The following is a 16,138-nucleotide window of genomic DNA, read 5'->3' on the forward strand; positions in this document are numbered from 1 at the left end:
TTGATGATCTACAGTCGAGACTATTCTACCAACGGGACATTAAAAACTGTAATATCTTATGTTTCACCGAGTTGTGACTGAACGACGACACGGATAATATAGAGCTGGCTGGGTTTCTGTGCATCGGCAGGACAGAGCAGCTACGTCTGGTAAGACGAGGGGCGGGGGTGTGTGTCTATTTGTCAATAACTGTTGGTGCGCGATGTCTAATATTAAAGAAGTCTCAAGGTATTGCTAACCTGAGGTAAAGTACGTCATGATAAGCTGTAGACCACACTATCTACCAAGAGACTTCTCATCTATATTATTCGTAGCCATCTATTTACCACCACAAACTGATGCTGGCACTAAGACCGCACTCAACAAGCTGTATAAGGCCATAAGCAAACAAGAAAAAGCTCATCCAGAAGCGGTGCTCCTAGTGGCCGGGGACTTTAATGCAGGCATACTTCAAAATAGCCACCCTTTGCCTTGATGACATCTTTGCACACTCTTGGCAATCTCTCAACCAGCTTCATGAGGTAGTCACCTGGAATGCATTTCAATTAACAGGTGTGCCTTCTTAAAGGTTAATTTGTGGAATTTATTTCCTTCTCAGTGCGTTTGAGCCAATCTGTTGTGTTGTGACAAGGTAGGGGGGTATACAGAAGGTAGCCCTATTTGGTAAAAGACCAAGTCCATATTATGGCAAGAACAGTTTAAATAAGCAAAAAGAAACAACAGTCCATCATTACTTTAAGACATGAAGGTCAGTTAATTTCAAGAACTTTGAAAGTTTCTTCAAGTGCAGTCGCAAAAACCATCAAGCAATTTGATGAAACTGGCTCTCATGAGGACCGCCACAGGAATGGAAGACCCAGAGTTACCTCTGCTGCAGAGCATACGTTCATTAGAGTTACCAGCCTCAGAAATTGCAGCCCAAATAAATGCTTCACAGAGTTCAAGTAACAGACACATCTCAACATCAACTGTTCAGAGGAGCCTGTGTGAATCAGGCCTTCATGATCGAATTGCTGCAAAGGACACCAATAATAAGAAGAGACTTGCATGGGCCAAGAAACACGAGCAATGGACATTAGACTGGTAGAAATGTGTCCTTTGGTCTGGAGTCCAAATTGGAGATTTTTGGTTCCAACCGCCGTGGCTTTGTGAGATGCGGTGTGGGTGAACGGATGATCTCCGCTTATGTATTTCCCACCGTGAAGTATGGAGGAGGAGGTGTTATGGTGTGGGGGTGCTTTGCTGGTGAAACTGTCTGTGATTTACTTAGAATTCAAGGTATACTTAACCAGCATGGCTACCACAGCATTTTGCAACGATATTGCCATCCCATCTGGTTTGGGCTTAGTGGGACTATCATTTGTTTTTCAACAGGACAATGACCCAACACACCTCCAGGCTGTGTAAGGGCTATTTTACCAAGAAGGAAAGTGATGGAGTGCAGCCTCAGATGACCTGGCCTCCACAATCCCCCGACCTCAACCCAATTGAGATGGTTTGGGATGAGTCGGACCGCAGAGTGAAGGAAAAGCAGCCAACAAGTGCTAAGCATATGTTGGAACTCCTTCAAGACTGTTGGAAAAGCATTCCAGGTGAAGCTGATTGAGAGAATGCCAAGAGTGTGAAAAGCTGTCATCAAGGCAAAGGGTGGCTATTTGAAGAATCTTAACACTTTTTTGGTTACTACATGTTTCCATATGTGTTATTTCATAGTTTTGATGTCTTCACTATTATTCTACAATGTAGAAAATAGTTTTAAAAAATAAAGAAAAACTCTTGAATGAGTAGGTGTGTCCAAACCTTTGACTTGTACTGTATATATAAAAAAATAATAATCCCAGCCCCCATCCCCGCAGGAGGCCTTTTGCCTTTTGGTAGGCCGTCGTAAATAAGAATTTGTTCTTAACTGACTTGCCTAGTTAAATAAACATTTTATAAAAAATGGCCAAACTTGAAATGATCATTTCTAATAGGCACAATGACAGGTAATTTATTGGCTACTTCAGGAATTTGAACTCATCATGGCCAGAAAAGGTGAGGATTGTTTTTGCAATGGTTAGGAATGGATATTTTACATTTACGTCATTTAGCAGACGCTCTTATCCAGAGCGACTTACAAATACAGTATGTATTATGTTTATAAATGAAATAGTGTCTACCCGAGAAATTTGACATTACAGTATTCAGACGTAGTAGCCTACAAACATCAATGGAAAAGGTGAACCATCTGTTCTACCGTTAAACTGCAGTTCGGATCAGATCTCATAGAGCAAAATACTTGAAATAGCTTATCTATTTACTACTGGGAAGTGGGTCCAATTAAATGAGAGATGGGACAAATGGTTGCCTATCTTGTTGTAGACCTATAGTGTCAGGATAAACGTGTATGCGGTGAACGAAGTCAAGCGCAGGACACCGAGAGACTGGCAGATGTACTTTACTAAATAACGTAATGAAAAGTACAAAACAACAAAACCTCCAAAACAGGGAGGAACAATAATCGCAATACACAGTCCTGCCGAAAACAAACGGAGAACAATCACACACAACAAACGAATGACAGACAGGGGTTATAAAGGGAAACCATCAACACTAATGGGAAACAGGTGTACACAAAGCAGACCAAACTAGATGATTACATTAACCTAGATCGGTGGCAGCTAGTACTCCGGGGACGACGAACGCCGAAGCCTGCCCGAGCAAGGAGGAGGAGCAGCCTCGGCTAAATCCGTGACATATAGGCTATTTAGCTAATATGAAACCATCACAGTCAGAAAAGGTGAGGAATTTATTATGCAATGATCATGGAAATGAAATAAATAATAGGAAATAGATGCCTATTTCTTATTATTTTAGAATGCAAAGATAAAGTAAATCGATTTTCGCTCTTCTCACTAACAGCAAATGATTGCATCTTGATATTATATTTAGCTACCTGTTTTTTTTTTTTATGAATAATTGTGTCATCACATTTTCCTGCACATTCTCATTTCAAGTTCAGTTTTTATAAATTCCAACTTTTACTTGAAAACTGGAGCACGGATATTTTGGGGCATATTTTGTGCATATGCAACGTTTATAAATGAGGCCCCAGGTGGGAGTGTGCTGTACTGTAATGGTAAAGACAGCTGTCTTTCCCTGTCTCATTCCACCACTCTCAGGTGTGATGCCAGCATTGCAAAGCTGTCTTGTGATGTGAGTGCCAGAGCGCAGGAGATCATCAGGCTCCAACAGGAGGTGTCAGAGATCAAGTCAGGCCTGGGAGAGAGATTGGGAGAGATGGACACCAAGGTGAGAGACTCTGAACAACTAGACTGCTTGTAGGTAACACTCAACCTGACCAAACTCTTCACAAATCAAATCAAATGTTATTTGTCACATGCGCTGAATACAACAGGTGTAGACCTTACAGTGAAATGCTTAAAGATGCGTGAAGGAATCTCCCTTTCATTTTATCTTCCTTTACTGAAGGAATCAACGTTTTCTCTCGCTGAATACATACAGTATATTACAGGGATGAGGACTGCAGCAAAAACTGATTGGACTTTTGTTTTGGACAAACAGTGAACAGGGATTTTTAGCCTAGGCCACCATTCTCTCATACTCTTCTTTTATGAGAAAAGTGAGTTTTAACCAAAAGGTGAAGCGTGACAGACACATCAAGGTATTGGAGCTGAAAACCACCTCAGTTTTGATTGCATCTGGCCAGTGAATTGCACACATATCTGCAGTTTTCCCTACTACCCTCTCACCCTTAGACCCACCCAGTCCCTGCATAGTCTCTTTTGGCATAGAGGAACTATGTCACTGCTTACATCGAACAAATCTGGGGACTCTCCCAACAAATCACGAAACAGACATGCCAGAACATCGCTATTCAAAACCACAGTTTGCAGACAAAACCTTTGCAGTTGTTTTAGTTAAGGTAGTTGATGCAAACTAGCCACTTGCGAAATGCACTCATTAAAAATAACCTCTGTGGTCTCCATCTTGCTAGCTACTATTTATACTGAACAAAAATATAAACGCAACATGCAACAATCAGAATGAGTTTTTCCCCACAAAAGGGCTTTATTACAGACAGAAATTCTCTAAAACGATGTTGGAGGTGGCTTATGGTAGAGAAATGAACATTCAATTATCTGGCAACAGCTCTGGTGGACATTCCTGCCCTCAGCATGCCAATTGCACGCTCCCTCAAAACTTCAGACATCTGTGGCTTTGTGTTGTGTGACAAACTTTTATTAAAGCAGAAAAGTAGTGACATAGGCAGTGACATAGTTCCTCTGTGCCAAAAGAGTCCATCTTTGGAACCAGACCCTAGTCACTGTTTTGCCTAGGTTCAGGTTTTCGAGACTAGTCCCCGCATGCCCTACTCTCTGGGCTGTAAATCACTGGGATTACGGCACATTAACTATGGAGGAGTGGTCCAGAGCGGCCATAAAGATAATTGAAAACTGGAGGAAAGTGGGTCACCTCCAGCAAAGGCAAGAGCACAAAACCACAACAACACTGACTCAGAAAACGTCTCAAATCAAATCAAATCAAATTGAGGGGGAATAGGCTTTGTCGTGCCCTCTTCACGACTGTCTTGGTGTGTTTGGACCATGATAGTTCGTTGGTGATGTGGACACCAAGGAACTTGAAGCTCTCAACCTGTTCCACTACAGCCCCGTCGATGAGAATGGGGGCGTGCTCAGTCCTCATTTTTTTCCTGTAGTCCACAAACATCTCCTTTGTCTTGGTCACGTTGAGGGAGAGGTTGTTATACCTCCTCCCTATAGGCTGTCTCATCGTTGTCGGTGATCAGGCCTACCACTGTTGTGTCGTCGGCAAACTTAATGATGGTGTTGGAGTCGTGCCTGGCCATGCAGTCATGGGTGAACAGGGAGTACAGGAGGGAAATGAGCACGCACCCCTGAGGGGCCCCCGTGTTGAGGATCAGTGTGGCAGATGTGTTGTTACCTACCCTTACCACCTGGGGGCGGCCCGTCAGGAAGTCCAGGATCCAGTTGCAGAGGGAGGTGTTTAGTCCCATGATCCTTAGCTTAGTGATGAGCTTTGAGGGCACTATGGTGTTGAATGCTGAGCTGTAGTCAATGAATAGCATTCTCACGTAGGTGTTCCTCTTGTCCAGGTGGGAAAGGGCAGTGTGGAGTGCAATAGAGATTGCATCATCTGTGGATCTGTTGGGGCGGTATGCAAATTGGAGTGGGTCTAGGGTTTCTGGGATAATGGTGTTGATGTGAGCCATGACCAGCCTTTCAAAGCACTTCATGGCTACAGACGTCAGTGCTACGGGTCGGTAGTCATTTAGGCAGGTTATCTTAGTGTCCTTGGGCACGGGGACTATGGTGGTCTGCTTGAAACATGTTGGTATTACAGACTCAGTCAGGGACATGTTGAAAATGTCAGTGAAGACACTTGCCAGTTGGTCAGCACATGCTCGGAGTACACGTCCTGGTAATCCGTCTGGCCCTGCGGCCTTGTGAATGTTGACCTGCTTAAAAGTCTTACTCACATCGGCTACGGAGAGCGTGATCACATAGTCATCCGGAACAGCTGGTGCTCTCATGCATGCTTCAGTGTTGCTTGCCTCGAAGCGAGCATAGAAGTGGTTTAGCTCGTCTGGTAGGCTTGTGTCACTGGGAAGCTCGCGGCTGTGCTTCCCTTTGTAGTCTATAATAGTTTTCAAGCCCTGCCACATCCGACGAGCGTCAGAGCCGGTGTAGTACGATTCAATCTTAGTCCTGTATTGACTCTTTGCCTGTTTGATGTTTCGTCGGAGGGCATAGCGGGATTTCTTATAAGCGTCCGGGTTAGAGTCCCGCTCATTGAAAGCGGCAGCTCTACCCTTTAGCTCAGTGTGGATGTTTCCTGTAATCCTTCTGGTTCGGGTATGTACGTACGTTCACTGTGGGGACGACATCATCGATGCACTTATTGATGAAGCCAGTGACTGATGTGGTGTACTCCTCAATGCTATCTGAAGAATCCCGGAACATGTTCCAGTCTGTGCTAGCAAAACAGTCCTGTAGCTTAGCATCTGCGTCATCTGACCACTGGTGAATTGACACATTATGTAATTCTATGCATGCACACATGCAGTTCACTGCACCATACAGAGCACACAGCACAAACAACATGTACAGGTCACGCAGGGGGCGGGTTTGAAGGCGCAGTTGTCTGTCTGAACTCTCATTCACCTCACAAGAGTTGCTGAATATGTTTTCATCCTTTGTGTGTGTGTGTGTGTGTGTGTGTGTGTGTGTGTGTGTGTGTGTGTGTGTGTGTGTGTGTGTGTGTGTGTGTGTGTGTGTGTGCAGCTGCCTGCCCAGGCTGTTAGCAGACTGCAGGCGTTACTGGTGGAACAGGCCCGGGGCCAGAGAAACAGCTGGACTGACCTGCACAGCCACATCACAGCTCCTGGAGGCCAAGTAGGCTTTGTCTAATGCTCTTACAGTAACTCCCATTAACACACACAACATGGACACTAACCTTTACAATCCTTTAGAGAAACAACTGAATCATACTGTTTATGGCCAGATGAAGGTAACATTCTATGGCTCCACTGAGTGTGAGGGGGACTACGTTGTGGTGTATGAGCTTTGTCTGAAGGTTATTTAATTGAATGCCTCTATGGTTTTTATCTGTCTCAGCAGCAGATGAAACTCAGTGAGAGGGACTGAGCTATTCTTAGGCAGGCACTGATAGTCTGATAGATGCCCTACTCGAGACTGTAACTTAAACCATGAATGAATGATGAATGAATGGTACAGCTATAGTTCACAGATGCAGAATTACGAATAGTATAGTTATGCTGTTTTCTATGCGACAGAATATAACAGTAATAAATATTGTATTCATTTACATTTTAGTCATTTAGCAGACGCTCTTATCCAGAGCAACTTACAGTTATTGAGTGCATACATTTTCATACTGGCCCCCAGTGGGAATTGAACCCACAACCCTGGCGTTGCAAGTGCCATGCTCTACCAACTGAGCTACACGGCACCTACAATGCGTCTCACAAAGACACAGCGGTTGGAACAAAAAATCTCCAATTTGGACTCAAGACCAAAGGACAGATTTCCACCGGTCTAATGTCCATTGCTCGTATTCCACCTGAAACATTGACCTGTTGGTAACTCCATCAAGGCACTAGGTCAAAGCCCCTACATCAAGGAGTCTTGGTCCAAGCAATTTAAGATATACAGTAGCTCTCTCCTTGGGAAATGGGAAATGTAAGCCATTATAAGTGATTAGACAAGATAATTATTTCATGTTTAAGCCCTCTTGTTTTTTACAATGGAAACTCTACGATCTTGTCACTTTACCTCTACCCATATCTACATATCTTTCCTTTATTTACCTCGTACCGCTGCACATCGACTCGGTACTGGTACCCCGTGTATATAGCCAAGTTATCGTTACTCATTGTGTATTTATTCCTAGTGTTAACATTCTATTTTATATTTTTTGTTGGGAAGTAAGCATTTCACTGTCAGTCAAATAAAAATGGATTTGATCAGGCCCAAGCAGGTAATCCATCTGTGTCTATTCCGCCATTGCCTGGCTCCAGGAACAGGTCATGAATGAGGCAGACACTTAGTAGCTTGAGCACGTCCTGTTGCACAGCCCAGCCGCTTCAAACCACTCACTCACTCACACACGCATGCACGCACGCAGACAGACACAGATATATACAAACACACACACCCTAGAGGCTGCCTCATTGCCTCATTGTCAAGAGGAAACACTCAATGAGAGAAATTAGGCATTCTGTATTTGAGAAGCTATGGGTTAAGACATAACATCGCAGTGGAGAAAGCCTGGCTAAGAATTTCTGTTGAGGAGGCAGTATCTGAGTGCAGCTGAGTGAAGTGCTGGCATTCAGACCAATCAAAACAGTGTGTGTGATAGGCTATTGCTGAGAAGGTCACTGGCATCATTACCCAAGAGAGCCCACTTGGAGTGCCTCCTCCCATCCAAGTGCAGGGCCTGCTAGAAAAACACACTCATGAGATGCTGAAAATCCTTGACACCCAGAACCTTAATTAACAAATTAAGATGTAACAGGCCCTTCCATAGAGCCTTCAAGCACAGAGTTGTTGGAGGCCGATGGTAGGCTCAGTGGCGGACTTACCATTAGGCAGAAAAGGCAACTGCCTCAGGTCTTACATCCAGTGGTGTGTATTCATGGTTGACAAGTGAAGCCAGGCTTCCCCAAATATTTGACCAATAGAAAAAGAACAATTATAAAATAATTTATATTTTGTCTCTCTGTGTTTTCATTATTTCCCTTCAATTCGCAAGTGGCAGAATCTCACCAGAAAAATAATCAGAGCAATGGAAACAGCGCCCCCTGTGTCTCAGTATGTGTAGCCCATGTGTCTGATGCTGTCTGGACCAAAAGAGTATGTTGCCGACCTAGCATTTAATTGATTCATGCCAGCAAGCATTTGGCCTCAGCGTTGAGTTGAGCTCAACTGTGAGTTGTCCTGGTGACGCAAAATGCCCCCCAAGGGAGGCCAGTTTGGATTTGGCTTCACACTAGTCAAATCACATCCAAAGCAAAATGTCATTGTCAGAAAAAGGTGTCTGTTTCTGGTCTGCTTGTGTTGTTGTGCTGCAGTAGCTAGCTTGCTAAATCTGCCCTTTCCTAAGCCATGGATGGAGATGGGGATTTGGACTCTCTGTACAAGCCAATGATTATGATGGTGATTCTGATCTAACCATAACTTCATATATTGTGCCACTGGCCTGAGACAATTGAAGTTTAATATGTAGCCTAGATGTAGACTAGTAGGTTCCCATTAACTAGCTAGCTAAATTAGCTGGTTCATTGTTGCCCATGCAAGGAAGTTAGGCTAGCAAGCAATTTAGCTAGGTAGCCTCTCACAACAAAAACTAAAAGCGTATTGTATGACAGAACCATAGACACCATCAGTACCATGGATAGCCACATGATATTTATTAACATTGATTGGACTAAATAGTTTTTGGTATCTACGTTTGTTTTCACTTTATTATAGCCTAGTTGATTTGATGATGTTTCAGTTGAAATGGTGCTGGAATAGCGAGGCAGTTCTCCTGTTGTCTTTGTGCTGACTTGTGGTAACTCTGTGGTTCTAAATCAGTAGTTGTTTAGTAAACTGTAGAAAACATTAACTTGCTGGACCATTCTGTATGTCATGTAACTGTTTGTTATATGCAATATTGGCTTTGTGGACTTCGGACAGATGTTGCGCTCCGGTTTTGTGTAGTTTGATTTATTCCGCCACTGTGTGACTGTTGTCATTTTGTTGTCTCGGCCTTATTGTATATCACAGTGGCGTATGAACGAATGAGTTATAGAGCAAACAACACAATTATCACAAGAGATGTTGTAATGAGGCTTTTTAACTGGCTTGGCTCGGCTTCCCCAGTGATTTTACCCACGCACCTCTACTGCTCACTTCATCAAGGGGCCTCATGAGCTGAGTATAAAAATAAAATAAATACATCTCTGCTTGAGGCCCCCCACCTTCCTCGACGCATACTAAATAAATCAAATAAATAAATCCTTCCGCATCTGCGGTGGAAGGTGGCCGAGCTACTGCTGTGTTTGTCAGACCAGTAGACATCCCGAAAATCTGTCTTCTCACGAACACATACAGTGGGGAGAACAAGTATTTGATACACTGCCGATTTTGCAGGTTTTCCTACTTACAAAGCATGTAGAGGTCTGTAATTTTGATCATAGGTACACTTCAACTGTGAGAGACGGAATCTAAAACCACATTGTCACAAAATCCAGAAAATCACATTGTATGATTTTTAAGTAATTAATTTGCATTTTAATGCATGACATAAGTATTTGATACATCAGAAAAGCTGAACTTAATATTTGGTACAGAAACCTTTGTTTGCAATTACAGAGATCATACGTTTCCTGTAGGTCTTGACCAGGTTTGCACACACTGCAGCAGGGATTTTGGCCCACTCCTCCATACAGACCTTTTCCAGATTCTTCAGGTTTCGGGGCTGTCGCTGGGCAATACGGACTTTCAGCTCCCTCCAAAGATTTTCTATTGGGTTCAGGTGTGGAGACTGGCTAGGCCACTCCAGGACCTTGAGATGCTTCTTACAGAGCCACTCCTTAGTTGCCCTGGCTGTGTGTTTCGGGTCGTTGTCATGCTGGAAGACCCAGCCACGACCCATCTTCAATGCTCTTACTAAGGGAAGGAGGTTGTTGGCCAAGATCTTGCGATACATGGCCCCATCCATCCTCCCCTCAATACGGTGCAGTCGTCCTGTCCCCTTTGCAGAAAAGCATCCCCAAAGAATGATGTTTCCACCTCCATGCTTCACGGTTGGGATGGTGTTCTTGGGGTTGTACTCATCCTTCTTCTTCCTCCAAACATGGCGAGTGGAGTTTAGACCAAAAAGCTCTATTTTTGACTCATCAGACCACATTACCTTCTCCCATTCCTCCTCTGGATCATCCAGATGGTCATTGGCAAACTTCAGACAGGCCTGGAAATGCGCTGGCTTGAGCAGGGGGACCTTGCGTGCGCTGCAGGATTTTAATCCATGATGGCATAGTGTGTTACTAATGGTTTTCTTTGAGACTGTGGTCCCAGCTCTCTTCAGGTCATTGACCAGGTCCTGCCGTGTAGTTCTGGGCTGATCCCTCACCTTCCTCATGATCATTGATGCCCCACGAGGTGAGATCTTGCATGGAGCCCCAGACCGAGGGTGATTGACCTTCATCTTGAACTTCTTCCATTTTCTAATAATTGTGCCAACAGTTGTTGCCTTCTCACCAAGCTGCTTGCCTATTGTCCTGTAGCCCATCCCAGCCTTGTGCAGGTCTACAATTTTATCTCTGATGTCCTTACACAGCTCTCTGGTCTTGGACATTGTGGAGAGGTTGGAGTCTGTTTGATTGAGTGTGTGGACAGGTGTCTTTTATACAGGTAACGTTCAAACAGGTGCAGTTAATACAGGTAATGAGTGGAGAACAGGAGGGCTTCTTAAAGAAAATCTAACAGGTCTGTGAGAGACGGAATTCTTACTGGTTGGTAGGTGATCAAATACTTATGTCATGCAATAAAATGCAAATTAATTACTTAAAAATCATACAATGTGATTTTCTGGATTTTTGTTTAAGATTCCGTCTCTCACAGTTGAAGTGTACATATGATACAAATTACAGACATCTACATACATTGTAAGTAGGAAAACCTGCAAAATCGGCAGTGTATCAAATACTTGTTCTCCCCACTGTATGTATCGTCTGAACAGTTTGGGCTACACACTAATATGACCCCTCCACAATTGTCACGGGACTTGTCTGAAGGTAACCCAATACTGGGCCGGAAAATTCAGGAAAATGCATTTCCACAGTATACTGGTAGTAGAATAATTATAAAAGTCAGAGCTTTCTTATATCTCTCAGATATAGGACATACACATCTAAACATATTTACTTTTGATTACATTTTTGACTATCTGTTTTACCATGTATCTGTTAGTCAATGCGTTTCTATGGGCTAATAGCAGTAAGGACAAATTCAATATTTCATCAAATAATTTTTTATATACAGTGAGGGAAAAAAAATATTGATCCCCTGCTGATTTTGTACGTTTGCCCACTGACAAAGAAATTATCAGTCTATAATTTTAATGTCAAACATTTTAGAAATTGATTGCATTTTAATGAGGGAAATAAGTATTTGACCCCTCTCAATCAGAAAGATTTCTGGCTCCCAGGTGTCTTTTATACAGGTAACGAGCTGAGATTAGGAGCACACTCTTAAAGGGAGTGCTCCTAATCTCAGTTTGTTACCTGTATAAAAGACACCGGTACACAGAAGCAATCAATCAATCAGATTCCAAACTCTCCACCATGGCCAAGACCAAAGAGCTCTCCAAGGATGTCAGGGACAAGATTGTAGACCTACACAAGGCTGGAATGGGCTACAAGACCATCGCCAAGCAGCTTGGTGAGAAAGTGACAACAGTTGGTGCGATTATTCGCAAATGGAAAAAACACAAAATAACTGTCAATCTCCCTCGGCCTGGGGCTCCATGCAAGATCTCACCTCGTGGAGTTGCAATGATCATGAGAACGGTGAGGAATCAGCCCAGAACTACATGGGAGGATCTTGTCAATGATCTCAAGGCAGCTGGGACCATAGTCACCAAGAAAACAATTGGTAACACACTACGCCGTGAAAGACGGAAATCCTGCAGCGCCCGCAAGGTCCCCCTGCTCAAGAAAGCACATATACAGGGCCGTCTGAAGTTTGCCAATGAACATCTGACTGATTCAGAGGAGAACTGGGTGAAAGTGTTGTGGTCAGATGAGACCAATATCGAGCTCTTTGGCATCAACTCAACTCACCGTGTTTGGAGGAGGAGGAATGCTGCCTATGACCCCAAGAACACCATCCCCACCGTCAAACATGGAGGTGGAAACATTATGCTTTGGGGGTGTTTTTCTGCTAAGGGGACAGGACAACTTCACAGCATCAAAGGGACGATGGATGGCGCCATGTACCGTCAAATCTTGGGTGAGAATCTCCTTCCCTCAGCCAGGGCATTGAAAATGGGTTGTGGATGGGTATTCCAGCATGACAATGACCCAAAACACACGGCCAAGGCAACAAAGGAGTGGCTCAAGAAGAAGCACATTAAGGTCCTGGAGTGGCCTAGCCAGTCTCCAGACCTTAATCCCATAGAAAATCTGTTGAGGGAGCTGATGGTTCGAGTTGCCAAACGTCAGGCTCGAAACCTTAATGACTTGGAGAAGATCTGCAAAGAGGAGTGGGACAAAATCCCTCCTGAGATGTGTGCAAACCTGGTGGCCAACTACAAGAAACGTCTGACCTCTGTGATTGCCAACAAGGGTTTTGCCACCAAGTACTAAGTCATGTTTTGCAGAGGGGTCAAATACTTATTTCCCTAATTAAAATGCAAATCAATTTATAACATTTTTGACATGCGTCTTTCTGGATATTTTTGTTGTTATTCTGTCTCTCACTGTTCAAATAAACCTACCATTAAAATTATAGACTGATCATTTCTTTGTCAGTGGGCAAACATACAAAATCAGCAGGGGATCAAATACTTTTTTCCCTCACTGTATCGTTTTTTTTACCTACAGTGGTCCTAAAATTCAAAATCAAATAGCTAAATGATCCTTGGTATGACCATCTTAAAACAATTCCAAAACTTAGCTTATAGAAACCCAGCCCCGGGCCTATAGACTCTAGGGCAGGGTTACCGAACTGGCGGCCTGCGGGTGGTTTTATTTGGCCCCATGTTTCCTCAGAAAACATGGGGCCAAGTTTTATTTTCATTGTTGGACATAAAAGACTGTAAAAACACCAGGAAATCAGCTCCAAGTGATTTTTATTTTGGAAATCTGTTCCCAAGTATTCCCACGCATAATAGAGGGATGTGATCGTATACAAATAATAATAATTGATTGGATTTATATAGCACTTTTCCAACAACTGAGGTACTCAAAGCGCTTAACATAGTTGGGGGAAACTCACCTCATCCACCATCAATGTGTAGCACCCACCTCAGTGATGCACGGTGACCATTTTTGCGCAAGAACTCTCACCACACATCAGCTATCAGGTGGAGAGGTGAGGAGTGGTATATGCCAATTAGGAATGGGGGGGATGATTAGGTGGCCATGATGGAATGTGGCCAGGTTGAGAATTTAGCCATGACACCTGGACACACGTTTTAAAGTCCCATCCAAAAGACGGCACACTACGCAGGACAGTGTTCCCAAAAGTAATCAAGGTGTGAAATTATTGTTTTAGTCAAATATTATATCTGTTTAGGCGCTTTGTGGTCAATTTGCAGTCTAAAAATATATATTTTTATTACATTCTGGCCCCCCGACCATCCACTTGAGAAGAAATTGGCCTGCAGCTGAATCTAGTTGATGATCCCTGCTCTAGGGGATACAATATGCATTTATTTTGTTTAAAGACAGGTGCTACTGATAATGCTGCCATCGTCATTGAGGCAGAGGACATGTATGTAGGGGGCGGTAGGTAGCTTAGTGGTTAAGAGCGTTGTGCCAGTAACCGAAATGTCGCTGGTTCTAATCCCCGAGCCGACTAGGTGAAAAATCTGCCGATGGGCCCTTGAGCAAGGCACTTAACCCTAATTGCTCCTGTAAGTCGCTCTGGATAAGAGTGTCTGCTAAATGACTACAATGTAAATGTATGTGTAGCCCATGTATCTGATGCTGTCTGGTCAAAAATATTATGGCATGTCATACTCTTTTTGGCCAGACAGCATCATATACATGGCCTACATATAGTAAGACAGAGGGGTGCTGTTTCACTCACTCTGATGATTTCTCCAGTGAGGGTTTCAGCCACTTGAGAATTGAAGGAAAGTTGGTGGGTGCACAGTGCACTAATCGGATGCTGGAATTATTTTAGATGAATTTACATTACAGTTAAAATACATGTCTTTACTATAAATCTCATAAAAAAAGATTGGCCTCTGCCTGGATTTAGTCGTAATGCCAATTTCCTGATGCCAATTTCTAGCTAATTTCTCCAAGGAGCTGGCACTAGCTTTACCCAGCTAGCACATAACGTTTTGAGAAACATATGTTTCTTAGAGCTTGGTGAGAGTGTGATTGTCCTATGGTTATTTTGCATACAACATTCCCATAACGTTTCCTACAGGTTTTCTCATGGTTCTATTTAAAGTAATGTTCTCACATTGTTCAGAGAACATTAAGAAACAACGTACTTCTGTGGGAATTTCAGTACTTCAGCATTATGTTTTCTACAGGTTTCCTCGTGGCTCTATTTAAAGCAATATTCTCAAATTGTTCAGAGAACGTTAAGAAACAACATTCTTCTGTGGGAATTCCAGTACTTCAGCATAACGTTTTCTACAGGTTTCCTCATGGTTTTATTTAAAGTCATGTTCTCAGAACATTAAGAAAACTTTCCTAAAAAATACAAGAATATATTAGTAACGTTCAAAGAACGTTCTAAGAATGTTATTTAAAAACATATAGATAACGTACTCAGCTCAACGAAACTCCCTCTATCCTCTATCTTGTTAAGTGTGTTCAGGTGTGTTGGCCACGCCCAGTAATTGGCCACACCTAATCTTAATGAGTGCTTGTTTCCTTTGAAATGGCATCTGTTTGAATAGACTAAAATGAACAGCTTTGTATGAGTAAAAAAAACAAGGCATGCTAGCTCCATCCTGGTGGACAGTGGACTAATTCACTGGATAGAGCACAGAAGATCATAGGTTTGACTCTCACTGACACCATGCCATAATAAAAAAGAAATGTGTTTTCATGATTAATGCCTAAGAAAATTAAATTCCATGTGTTCTATCTGTGCTTGGAGTTCAAAACAGTTAACCTAAGCTAGCAGTGTTATTGAAACATGTTCTCAGAACGTTATTTAATTACCTTCAAATAACCTATAATTTCCGTTCTCAGAACGATAATAAAACCAAAATATTTACTTTCAGGGAACCATAGAAAAACATTCTCAGAACCTCCCTGCAACCTAAAAATGATTGTTCTCAGAATGTTTTTTTTTTAAACATTCAGTTTTAACGGTGAGGAAACGTATGGCTTTGTTCCTAGAACCAATGGGAAATCAAAAACGTACGATCCCACAACTTCTAAGGAACCAAATGTGCTAGCTGGTAAGCCTTCCCTCTTCAGGGCTTCTAAAGCCCTTGACAAAAAGCGAAGGGACAGATCAGAAAATAAAACCAGAAATAAACCCAGCCATGAATCACGCCCCAGTCTCAGCTTTATACGGCTGTGAAGCTAGCTCTTCAGACTCTTCAATCCTTCACTCTGTCTTCAGAGGAGGGAAGGGGAAAGTAGGGGGGAGGACAAGGCATAATTGACGAGGTTCTTAATGTTCTATACACAGCAGCAGCAGCCAGCAGAGCCTATAGAAAAGTCTATGAAGGCCGTAAGTCATGTTGCAGGGTCTGACTCTCCCTATCCAGAATATCTTTAGCGACTTCGTCAAGAGGTTTAGAACTTTTGGCGTAATGGTTAAGGTGTTGCCTTGACAGTCGCTGGACCAGGGTGGTTAAAGTCCCGGTTGGGGCTACCCCTTGAATTCGC

Source organism: Coregonus lavaretus (assembly GCF_964263955.1).
Source record: "Coregonus lavaretus genome assembly, chromosome: 14".
Lineage (NCBI taxonomy): Eukaryota > Metazoa > Chordata > Actinopteri > Salmoniformes > Salmonidae > Coregonus > Coregonus lavaretus.